The sequence below is a fragment of the Alexandromys fortis genome, unplaced genomic scaffold (genome assembly GCF_014885135.2).
Source record: "Alexandromys fortis isolate MF-2015 unplaced genomic scaffold, M_Fortis_MF-2015_v1.1 scaffold_18, whole genome shotgun sequence".
Taxonomy (NCBI): Eukaryota; Metazoa; Chordata; class Mammalia; order Rodentia; family Cricetidae; genus Alexandromys; species Alexandromys fortis.
This window is the reverse complement of record NW_026067897.1, coordinates 2030431-2042823: the sequence shown is the minus strand read 5'-3', so window position 1 is coordinate 2042823 and position 12393 is coordinate 2030431. Positions and strand designations below refer to the sequence as shown.

At 41.0% G+C, this 12393-nt stretch overlaps 1 long non-coding RNA gene across 6 annotated transcripts in view; it reads left to right on the top strand.

The window, feature by feature from the left end:
- LOC126515625 (uncharacterized) overlaps positions 1-12393 on the top strand; it is a 61714-nt gene that overhangs the window by 37709 nt on the left and 11612 nt on the right. For 5 of the 6 annotated variants that reach the window (XR_007595897.1, XR_007595892.1, XR_007595890.1 and 2 more), the window contains 3 exons: positions 1878-1972; positions 2883-3210; positions 3529-3672. This is a non-coding gene — a long non-coding RNA (uncharacterized lncRNA). Of the gene's footprint in view, positions 1-1877; positions 1973-2327; positions 2440-2882; positions 3211-3528; positions 3673-12393 lie in introns of all 6 variants that reach the window. The other variant, XR_007595891.1, reaches the window with a different exon arrangement.

Below are 12393 nucleotides of genomic sequence, written 5' to 3'. Positions count from 1 at the left end.
TAGGCCCCTCTGAATTCATTAAAATGTTGGATCTCCACTCGTGACCTGGGGTAGAACTCTGATTCTGTTCTTTTGAACAGGAAAAAGTAGTTTTGTCTCTATTGGGGCCTCAGAGAAGCCCAGCCACCTCGGCCTTTTCATATGTCAAAGCTGGTGTTTACCTTTGTAGTGTCCCCTGGGAAACCTGAGGTGGAATACCCACCCTTAACTTCTAAGGCTACTGAACACTGGTGTTGTTTGGTGTCCCAAACAAAGCAAAGGGGAAGTTCTGATTTGTGCTGGGAGCATTGCTACACACTCTGAGACGCGAGGCGTGTGCGCACACTCTGAAGGGAAGTGAAAGGGGAAACCCTTGCAGTGTACGGACTGGGCGTTAGTTCCATTCACATGGCTGCCATCCTCTGACAGGAGGCACAATAGGCACCGAGGTGGCTTTTGGGGGTATTGTTAGAAAGCCATTGGAAATGTAATTTAAAAGAAAAAGTGCTAAGTGTACCTCCAATAAATATGCGGTAACTCCTGGCCATGTTGACACCCATCTTCTAGGTAAGCAGCTGGTTGTGTCAGCGTGGAGTGGGGATATCTACTAGTAGCAGGCAAAAGCAGTGAGCCACAAGAAGACAAAGGGGAAGAGAGTGAGTGATTACAGCCACCAGGTGGCCAGCCTGCTCTTCGGATTTTGCTCCTTATCCATTTTACTTTCCTGCTCAGTGGGAGGAACTAGCAACTTCTGTTATAACCAACTCGTTCTACACTCCTGCACAGCCTACCGTGTATGCCAGTGACACAGAGCAGTGGTCTGGACTCAGACATTTAATTTTGCTCACAAAGTAACAGAGGCTAGGCTGATTGTCACATAAAAGGTGACCCTAAACACATGAAATGACTCACATGTCCGCAGGAAGCCCCAGGCCTGGAACCTTACCTTTGATCTGCACTTGACTGTGAGAAGCATCGCGTGAAGATGAAAATGGAACTTGCATCCAGGCCTTGCACATGGGGGGCACCTTTGCTCTTTATCCTCAGTTACCTGCCTGGAAATAGATTGAGATGAGTAACAGCATCCTAACCCCCCCAGGTTAGCACCAGCCGCAAACAAAAACATCCCCATGAACGTGCAAATATCTACCCCTCCAGGTTAGCACCAGCCGTAAACAAAAACATCCCCATAAACGTGCAAATATCTACCCCTCCAGGTTAGCACCAGCCATAAACAAAACGTCCCCATAAACGTGCAAATATCTCCCTAAGACAAGGCATCCATCCCAGCAGTGATGATGCGGGAGCAGATGGGTAAGGTCATATTTATGGCCAAGGTGAGTGAGATAAGCCACAAAGTCCACCATACAGGGAGGAAGACTTCCAGTAAGCTTGGCAGTGGGTTCAGGGACATCAAACCGTGTCGGTATTTCCAATTTTTTCATTTAGGACTGATGAATTGAAGTGAAACTATTGAGTGCTCAGGTGGCGTTTAGGGGTTCTGGAACCACAGGAATCAGCGAGCATCACAGATTTATTATTCCAGTCTGAGAGTCTCATAGACAAGATGCCCTGATGTTTAAAACAGAAATGAGCTCTATCAATAGAAAAGTATAAAATCCCTCCATTGTTAATGCTTGCAAAGATAAGCAATTTTCAATAAAATTTGTTATCTTTTTAAAGATTTGTAGAAATAAGTCTTCACATATGAAAAACTAGTTAGCACAAAACAAAATCTTTTTAATAATTGCTAATCGCATTTTATCTTTCATTTATCTGATAATGATGTTGAAATATAAATACTTACAAAATTTTCATCATATAGACTTAGAAATACAAAAAAGGCCAAATTGAAATAAAGATTAAGATAAGTTTTGTTCTTTATTTTTCTTTTCAAGCACATGGGCACCTAAAACAGAATTCAGCCAAATGTGTGCATGTGTGCACTGTTGTCTGGTTAAAGGAACATACTACATGCCCAGGATAAACATAGGTAAGTTTCTCTGTAACCATTTTCCTTTCTTGTACTCTCAAAGTCTCAGGACACCAACAGAAAGAGAGAAAAACAAAACAAAACAAGGACCAGAAAGTTTAAAGCTATGAGAACCAGTATTCAGGCAGCAGAAGAAAGTGTTCTTTTCAAGCGTATTTACCAGAGAAAGCAATTACTAATCTGGCCAAACTGTAATTAAGGTCACAAACCTAAGACGTTGTAACCTTAATAGGAACTCAGAAGAGCAGAAATGTCTTGCCCCCTGCTTGTCCATCGAAGGGGTAGAGACTCTGAGGGAGGTGGGTGTTGCTTTGAATCCGATGGTCTCTGATCCAGACTGCTGGGTCTTGCTTAGTTTTCAGACGATCCCAGGTGCCCCCTTTTGGAGATAATGAGATGGTTCAGTGTAAGGATGGTTGTTGCCAAGCCTCGCAACTGGAGTTTGATCCTGGGAACCTACAGAGTAGGTGAGAACCAGCTTCTGAAGGTTGTCCTTCAGATCTCCATGTGTGTGACATAGCACATGCACGTGTGTACACACACTTGTGAGAGGCCCGTTCCGACACTGAGTAAAATGTAACCTAAAAAACTTGAAAACACATGTAAAAATGTGAATCTTCATTTTAGAACTGCAATTCTACAGTTCATACAGAATGTTCTCAGGTATATGGATACAAAGAATGAGCAGGACTGGATAATTCTAAGTCAATAATTGTTTCTGGAGGACACACATCAGATTTTCCTGCATTCTGTTGAACAGTCTGGTGGGAATTGCCCCCCATGGCCAATGTTCAAATTGCAGATGGGCCCTCCTCTTGAGTCTACATGGAAGAGCCCAACAAATACGCCTTTCCTGACGCCAGCCATGAAGGCTGTCAACCCTGTGGCTGTCCTTTCCTTCTCCTTACAGGAGGACTGACATTGGCTTGTATTTGCTGCTTCCTTTGGTCACGTAAAGGGGAAGGGTGCGGTGAGGGCAGACAGAACAACGTGCTGCCACAGAGGACCACAGAAGATGTAACGGAACCAAAAGGAATTGGGGAAAAAAAAGAAGTTTTCCTCGGAGAGAAGCAGACCTTGGCCTCAGTGCAAGTGAGGAGAAACAAAGTGTGGCAGAGACATCGGAGAAACTGGAGCCAGAAATGTGAGAGCCACTGACAGGCATGCGGTTTCAGAGAATCCCCGTGGACGTCCCGTGGATGAGCTGGTCCACTCAGAGACGTGAGAGCCACTGACTGGTATGTGGTTTTAGAGAATCCCCGTGGACGTCCTCTGGATGAGCTGGTCCACTCAGCTCTAGGACGAGGATGATGATTCTCTCCACAGCAACCAGTTTTCACAGGGTCTTTTACAGTGAGTTAAACGGCATGAGCAAAGCCAGCCATTTATTTCAGTAAAAAATAGAGAGGACTCAAATGATTTTTGAGAATGGCTCACCACTATTCTTAATTCTGGAGCAGAAACAATAGCTTAAAACCATCTTGCAAGCCAGCCCATCTCCTAGTATTGTCTTTTGCCTTGACATGTTTGCTCACTGTTATTCTGGCTAATTGCAGAAAATTGTGATGCCCAGTGAGGCGACTGGCTCTGGGCCGAGCAGGAGAGGAGAAGAGACTGCGCCGGAGATGGTAGCCACAGTTGGCTCCTCGGCGCTCATCAGGTGGCCTCTACCTCCATCCTCTGTACACTTCCCTGCATTGGTAAGAGGTCATGGGATTACCCTGATGGACAGCCACGTGAGTGTGTGATGGACCTGTTTCATGCTTCTAATCCCCCAAAGAAGGCAGAGTCACTCAATGTGGGTTGCATCCATGCAGAACTAGTCAAAGAAAAGAAAGTGATAGGAAATGTCCCCATTTTAGCATTTGAAATCAGTGAAATACTTTTCTGGTAAAAACAATAAGGACAAGTCACCAAGGTACGCGGCTGCTGATTGTTATAACCACTGAGTACAGACACCAATGTTTCTCCTTGTTCAGCTTTGACGATGTCAGCACTTCAGTACATCAAGTATTTTTTCCTTTCAATGCTGTGATAGTAAGCTCAGTTCATTGGGACAAGATGTGGCCGATGTAATAGAATATAGGCATTGAACATGGCTAAGGATTTCACTGCCAAGTGTCTGAGAAGGGAGAAGATAAGAAAACAAACAAAAAATTTAAAAGTTATTGAGGGAATGGGGAATGGTGGTGCACGCCTTTAATTCCAGCACTTGGGTGGCAGAGGCAGGCGGATCTCTGAGCTCGAGGCCAGCCTGGTCTACAGAATGAGTTCCAGGACAGCCAGGGCTACACAGAGAAACTCTGTCTTGAAAAACAAGCAAAACAAAACAAACATTGTTGAGAATGCACAGTTTCCTTTAGCACTATTTAAAATAAAATGAAATGTACTAAGGCTACTTTAGACATTGATAAATTATACAGATAATGGCAAAATTGGGCCCATGATGATGATCTTTTTTATTTTTTATTAGATTTTTTTTTAAAAAAAATACCAATCCAAATTCCCACTCCCTCCCCTTCTCCCATAAAATTATATAATGGAAAAAAAAGAAAGAATCTTCAACAAATGGTGCTGGAATAACTGGATGTCAACATGTAGAAGAATGAAAATAGATCCATATCTATCACCATGCATGAAATTCAAGTCCAAATGGATTAAAGACCTCAATATAAATCCAACCACACTGAATCTGATAGAAGAGAAAGTGGGAAGTAGTCTTCAATGCGTAGGCACAGGAGACCACTTCCTAAATATAACCCCAGTAGCACAAACAATAAGAGCAACAATAAATAAATGGGACCTCTTGAAACTGAGATGCTTCTGTAAAGCAAAGATACAGTCAATAGGACAAAAAGGCAACCTACTGAATGGGAGAAGATCTTCACCAACTTTAAGATAGACAACGACAATCAAACATAAATGTAACCAGTACTTACACCGTAATACCACATATGCTGCAAACATTTCTCTAGATTGACTTCCTCTTAGATACCACATGCTATGTTTATAAAGGAACATCAGGCCACAATGTGTTGACATGTTAGACCTCAAAAATATTTCTTCCTTTTTTTCCCCCTTCATTTTACCGAAAGCTAGAATCTATCTATCTATCTATCTATCTATCTATCTATCTATCTATCTATCTATCTATCTATCTATCATCTATCTATCTATTTATTTTAAAGGTAAACCTTCTTTTATTTATTTATTACTATTGTTATAATGATAATGTTTGTATGGTGAGGGGCACATATGAAGGTCAGAGGACAACTTTTAGAAGTTGATCCTTTCCCTCCATGGTGGGATCCGGGAATGGAACTCAGGTTACCGGGTTAGTACAGTGTTCTAATTGTGTTGATAAAACACCATGGCAAACATCAACTTAGGGAATAAGCACACTTGCTTTAGCCTGTAATTCCGTGTTACAGGCCATCATTGTGAAAAAGTCTCATCTTCGTGTGACACAGCTGTGACTACAGGCCACAATGAAACTGTCAACACCATGTTGAGACTCAGATGACTCTAGTTAGTGACAACTTAGCACTCAAGTTGACCATCACGTGTTTGCCGGCTGAACCATCTCACTAGCTGTAGAATGTCTTTATTATAAAGCTAGGGACTCAGGAACCAAACCTAGAGATATTGATTTGATACTGAATTGTTTTCAAAGGTAGAAGTAAAAGTTTAAATAAGAAAGGAGTGAAATTAGCCCAAAATTTTAGGACATTGTGTGTGTGATGGCTAAACGTGGCTTCAGTGTGAAACACCTTGGTAGAGGGAGCCTCAGTCAGAGAATTGCCTCTCTCAGACTGAAATGTAAGTATAACTATGGGCTATCTTCTTGATTGCTAAATGATGGTGACATTTAATATAATCATCAGTCTGACTACAGAGGAAGGCCAGTTCAGACACCCTCTCTCTATTGTTTACGGTCTTAGCTGGGGTCACCATTGTGGATTCCTTGGAATTTTTCTAGAGCCAGGTTTCTTGCTCACCCCATAATGGCCCCCACTTTCTCTTCTATCAGATTCAGTGTGGTTGGATTTATATTGAAAGAAAAATCAAGATATTTCTTTCCTTGCCCTCATATCTATCCTTGCTCCATCTTGACTATCCCATTCCCTCAAGTTCTCCTCAACCCTCCTCTTCTCTCCTTCCTCTTACCCTCCACCCCTATGCTTCCAAATTTTGTCAAGCTATCTAGTCTGATTCCAATTTCCAGGTGGGTCTATATATGTTTTTTCTTTGGGTTCACCTTATTACTTAGCTTCTCTAGGATCATGAACTATAGGCTCAATGTTCTTTGTTTATAGCAAGTATCCATATATGAGTGAGTACATACCATATTCATTTTGGGGGGTCTGGGTTATCTCACTCAGGATAGTGTTTTCTATTTCCATCCATTTGCATGCAAAATTCAAGATGTCATTGTTTTTTTACCGCTGAGTAGTACTAATATGTATATATTCCACACTTTCTTCATCCATTCTTCCATTGAAGGGCATCTAGGTTGTTTCCAGGTTCTGGCTATTACAAATAATGCTGCTATGAACATAGTTGAACAAATGCTTCTGTAGTATGATTGGGCATCTTTTGGGTATATTCCCAAAAGTGGTATCACTGGATCCTGAGGTAGGTTGATTCCCAATTTTCTGGGCAACCACCACACTGATTTCCAAAGTGGTTGCACAAGTTTGCATTCCCACCAGCAATGGATGAGTTTACCCCTTACTCCACGTCCTCTCCAGCATAAGTTATCATTGGTGTTTTTGATTTTAGCCATTCTGACAGGTGTAGGATGGTATTTCAGAGTTCTGATTTGCATTTTCTGGATAGCTAAGGAAGTTGAACATGTCTTTAAGTATCTTTTGGCCATTTGAAATTCTTTTGTTGAGAATTCTCTGTTTAATTCAGTACACCATTTTTTGATAGGGTTATTTAGAATTTTGATGTCTAATTTCTTGAATACTTTATATATTTTAGAGATAAGTCCTTTTTTGTTTGGGTGTAATGTTTTATAGATTTATGTTAAGTCCATTTGATTCATTGCATCTGTCAGTTCTCTTATTTCTCTGTTAAGTTTCTGTCTGGTTGACCTGTCCATTGGTGAGAGAGGAGTGTTGAAATCTCCAACTATTGTGTCTGGGGTTTGATGTGTGATTTATGTTTAGTAATGTTTCTTCTACATATGCTGGTGCTCTTTTATTAGGGGCACAGATGTTCAGGATTGAGACTGCATCTTGATGAATTGTTCCTGTTATGAGTATAAAGTGTCCTTCTCCATCTCTTCTGATTGATTTTAGTTTGAAATCAGTTTTGTTAGATATTAGGATAGCCGCTTGTTTCTTAGGTCCATTTCATTGGAAAATCTTTTTCTAACCCTTTACTTTGAGGTAGTGTCTATTTTTGAGGTTGAGGTGTATTTCTTGTAAACAGCAGAAGGCTGGATCCTGTTCTCATATCCATTCTTTTAGCCTGTGTCTTTTTATGGATGAATTGAGTCTATTGATATTAAGCGATATTAATGATCAGTGGTTGATAACTACAGTTATTTTTTGGTAGTAGTGTTTGTGTGTTTCTCTTTGGGTTATGCTGGTGGGGAATTATTAGATGTCTGTGTTATTGTGGGTGTAGTTACCTTCCTTGGGTTGAGGTTTTCCTTCTAGTACTTTCTGTAAGGTTTGGTTTGTGGATACATGTTGTTTAAATCTGTCTTTGTCATGGAATATCTTGTTTTCGCCATCGATGGTGAAAGAAAGCTTTGCTGGGTATAGTAGCCTGGGCTTACATCCATGGTCTCTTAGTGTCTGCAGCACATCTATCCAGGACCTTCTGGCTTTCATGGTTTCCATAGAGAAGTCAGGTGTAATTCTGATTGGTTTACCTTTATGTTACTTGACCTTTTCCTTTGCAGCTCTTACTATTCTTTCTTTATTCTGTATGTTTTGTGTTTTGATTATTATATGGCAAGGAGAAGTTTGTTTTTATTGATCCAGTTCATTTGATGTTCGGTAAGCTTCTTGTATCTTCATAGGGATGTACTTCTTTTAGGTTGGGATAGTTTTCTTCTATAATTTTGTTGAATAAATTTTTTTGTGCCCTTGAGCTGGAGTTCTTCTCCTTCTTCTACCATATTTTTCTTAGGTTTGGTCTTTTCATGGTGTCTCAGATTTCCCAATTATTTTTGTTAAGACTTTGTTAAATTTAATGTTTTCTTTGACCAATGAGTGTATTTCCTCTATAGTATATTCAGCGCCTGAGATTCTTTCTTTTATCTCTTGTATTGTGTTGTTTATACTTGTCTCTGTAGTTCCTGTTCATTTACCCAAGTTTTCCATATCCACAATTCCCTCGGTTTGTGTTTTTTTTTTTATTACTATTTCAGTCTTCAAGTCCTTAACTTCTTCCTTTACCTGTTTGATTGCTTTTTCTTGGTTTTCTTGAGTATCTTTGAGGGGTTCATTAATTTCTTCCAACTCTTTGTTTGTTTTCTCTTCCATTTCTTTAGAGGAGTTTTTCAGTTCCTCTTTAAAAGTCTCCATAATTTTTCATAAGGTTACGTTTAAAGTCGTTTTCTTCTACTTCTTCTGGGTTAGGATGATCAAGTCTTCCTGTTGTGTGTCTGCTGGGTTCTGGTGGTACCATGTTGCCTTTTAGGATGTTGGAGGATTTCTTGCATTGGCCCCTACACATCTCTTCTTCAATTGAGGCTGGCAGTGTCTTGGCATCTTGGTCCAATCCTTGCTGTGGCTGTCTGAGTACTTGGGAGTTTTTCTTGGTCTGCCTTCTCTTAGGTTCCCTCAGTATTGGAGCAAGGTGTGTTGCAGGGTTGCAGGCAAAAAGGCGGGTTTTGGGGTGGGGTGGTTTGGGGGATAGCCCAGCCACAGGAAAACTCCATGCTGGCTGGCTAGAAAAACTGAGGGAGTTGGGGAGGGGCTTCTGGGTTTTGTTCCACTGGGGAGGTCCCAGAGAGTGGGGCGTCCAGCTGTCCGGCCCTGTGGCTGCTGACTCACCTCTTAGGTCCTCTCAGTATTGGAGCAACCTGTGTTGCAGGGTTTCACAGAACTCGCAGGCGAAAAAGTGGGTTTGGGGTCGGGTCGGGGTGGGTTGGGGGATAGCCCAGCCACAGGAAAAATCCATGCTTGTGGCTAGAAAAGCTGAGGGAATTGGAGAGGAGACCCTGGGTTTCACTAAAAACTCCTAGAGCTGATAAACACTTTCTGCAAAGTGGCTGGATACAGGATTTACTCAAAACTATCAGTAGCCCTCCTTTGTACAAAAGACAAACAGTCTGGGAAGGAAAGCAGGGACAAAACCTTTTACAGTAGCATCAAATAATATATAAACTATCTATATCAAATATCTTGGGTTAACTCTAACCAAGCAAACAAAAGACTTGTTGTGATAGAAAACTTGGATTCGGTTTGCCAGTATTCTATTGAGTATTTTTTTTTACATCAATGTTCATAAGAGAAATTTGTCTGTAATTCTCTTTTTATTTGTTGAGTCTTTTTGTGGTTGGGGGTATCAGGGTAATTGTGGCCTCATAAAATGAATAGGAAAATGTTTCCTCTGTTTTTATTTTGTAGCATAATGAAGATTATTGATATTGACGCTTCTTTAAAAGTCTGGTAGAATTCTTCACTAAAACCATTTGCCCTAGGCATTTTTTTGTTTGAGAGATTTTAATGACTATTTCTATTTCATTATGGGTTATAGGTCTGTTTAAATTGCTTATCTGATCTTGATTTAATTTTGGCAAATGATATATATCAAGAAGATTATCCATTTCTTTTAGATTTTACAGTTCGGTTGAGTGCAGATTTTTCAAGTATGTCTTTAGGCTTTTCTGAATTTCCTTGTTGTCTGTTTTTATGTCCCTATTTTTATTTCTTTTTTTGTTAATTTGGATATTCTCTTTCCACCTTTTAGTTAATTTGATTAAGAGTTTGTTGATCTTAAAGATTTCTTAGTGAAACAATTCTTTGTTTCATTGAAATATTTTGTATTATTCTCTTTGTTTCCATTTTATTGATTTCATCCCTGAGTTGATTATTTCTTGCCATCTGCTCCTTTCAGGTGTGATTTCTTCTTTTTGTTCTAGAGCATTCCGGTGTGCTCTTCAGTTGCTAGTATGAGCTCTCTCCAGTTATTTTTATGTAGGCACTTAGTGCTGTGTATTAACTTTCCTCTTAGCACTGCTTTCATTGTGTCCCATGCGTTTGGGTATGTGGTGCATTCATTTTCATTCAAATCTGGAGAGACTTTCACGTCTTTCCTAATTTATATCTTGATCCACTTTTCCTTCAGTAGAGATTTGTTCAGTTTCCGTGTGTTTGCAAGCTTTCTGTTGTTATTGATATCCAACTTTAATCTGTGGTGGTCAGAGATCATATACAGGGAGTTATTTTAATTTTTTGTGTCTGTTGAGACTTGCTTTGCGTCCAAGTATGTGGTCAATTTTGGAGAAAGTCCCACCAGGTCCAAAGAAGAAGTTGCATTCTTTCGTGCTTATTTTAGCCTGACTGTTTGGGCCTATGGCAAGGCAGCCCATCATGGTGGGAACATCTAACAGAGGGAGCTGCTTGTCCCATGATGGTCAGGAAGCAGACAGAAACAGACTGGGAACCCACTCTTCCTTTCAAGGACATATGCTCCTCTCTCTTGGAACTGAATTCCTTGCTCAGCCCCCATTTCTTAAAGGCTCCAGCCCTTATTATTAGTATATGGTGGGTATCAAACCCCCAACACACTGGCCTTTGAGAAGACTTGAAGTCTATGGCATTCACATGTACTAACGCATTTAGTCTTAATGAGAGTCCCATCAACCTGGCACAGAGAGGAAGGAACTTTTTTCACTCATGAAAACTCTCTGTGGAAAGGATTAGTAGGATGTTTCAAACAACACAGCCACAGTGTTACTTTTCAGCAGAGGGCTCCTTTCTCAGATACTGCCATAAGCCACATGTGTCAGCATATCAGAGTCAGACACAGAGGGAATGACCCAATAATGACCCTAAGAAGAAAAAAAGTGTAAGAGCTCTTGCATTGTTGGAGAATCTAAAAAGTAGCTCAGGAATACTAACACGTTCAAATGAAGAGTTTCTTTTCGGCAGAAGGGAGAGTCACCCTAGAGTTCAGAGAAGCTTTCCTGGGGTTTCCATTTTCTTCCCCCCTTCCATTACTCTTTTGACTCCATTATGAAATTGTCATCCTGAAATACAAACAATTGATATGGTCTTTGTTTTGAAAAGGTTGGCAACATTAGGTTTTCTCAACTGGCATAATTAGGACTAAAGAGCCAATCAGTTTTCTATTATAAAAAAGTATCCTGTTACTCTTGCTGGGCTCTCCCTTATTCTTGCGGGGCCTTCCCTGATCCTTCCTGGGCACCCAAGATTCTTGCTGGATAATAAAAGAAATTCTGAGGCAAGTACAGTGCTGTGGGCAGGAGTTTGACACCTGGGATTCGCACCATATTGTTAGGTCCGTGAATATGAATTTGTTACATTGTGATGAATATGTTGAACTGGAGAAGTTAGGATTGCAGAAGGATAAATGGTTGCTGACTTTTGTATAAAGAGGTTTGTCTGAGTTCTTTCAAGAAGAGGCAGGAGAGGTAGAAAATGTGACAGGTATTCTGTCCAGTTTCACTGGCCTTGAATTTTGGGCGTAAGGAGCCAAGGAGTCAGTCCTTAGAAGTTGGCAAGAACCCTCAGCTGGTAACAATGTAAAAGAAGGATGTTGGTCTGGCGACTTTAAGGACTGAATCGTGAAACTGCAACAGTGAACAAGCATGCTCAGACCCTCCTTCCTTCCTGCTGGGAATGCAGCTCTGCTACACCTGCATTTTATCCTCATGAGATGTCTGTCAGATTTCTGACCTACAGAAACACGAGGGAAAAATACATGTGGTCAAGCTGCTAAGTATCGATAATTCTCCAAGGAAAACTAGTAACATTCGAAAAACCCATCCTTTAACCACCGATTCTAGGTTCCCTTAGTATACTCTTCCCGGCAAAGACCTCAGGTCTTCCCCAGAAACCTGAAGATACACAGTCATCTGCCGGCCCTTGTCCTTCCCAGAATTGGTTCAGCGAGTACTAAGAAGTGACTGTGTGGCGGTGTGGCTTTGGGCTTTGGAGTGGAACAAAGCACTTGAGGTCAGAGTTTTGACGAAACTCGAGACAAGTGCATTAGAGAGGAACAGAGGGATACCCCGCTCCAGGGGAGCAAGAAGAGCATTTCCAGGGGACTCAGAAAATGTGTGCTGGAACTGGTGGTTAAGTCAGAACTTAAAGATGTGTAGGAGAGTTAATGACATGAAGTGAGTGGAGAAGGGTGAGGCGGACCAAAGTATGTGCAAAGGCCCGGCATGATGTATGTTGATGTGAGCCTCTGCCTGCTCACACTCAACC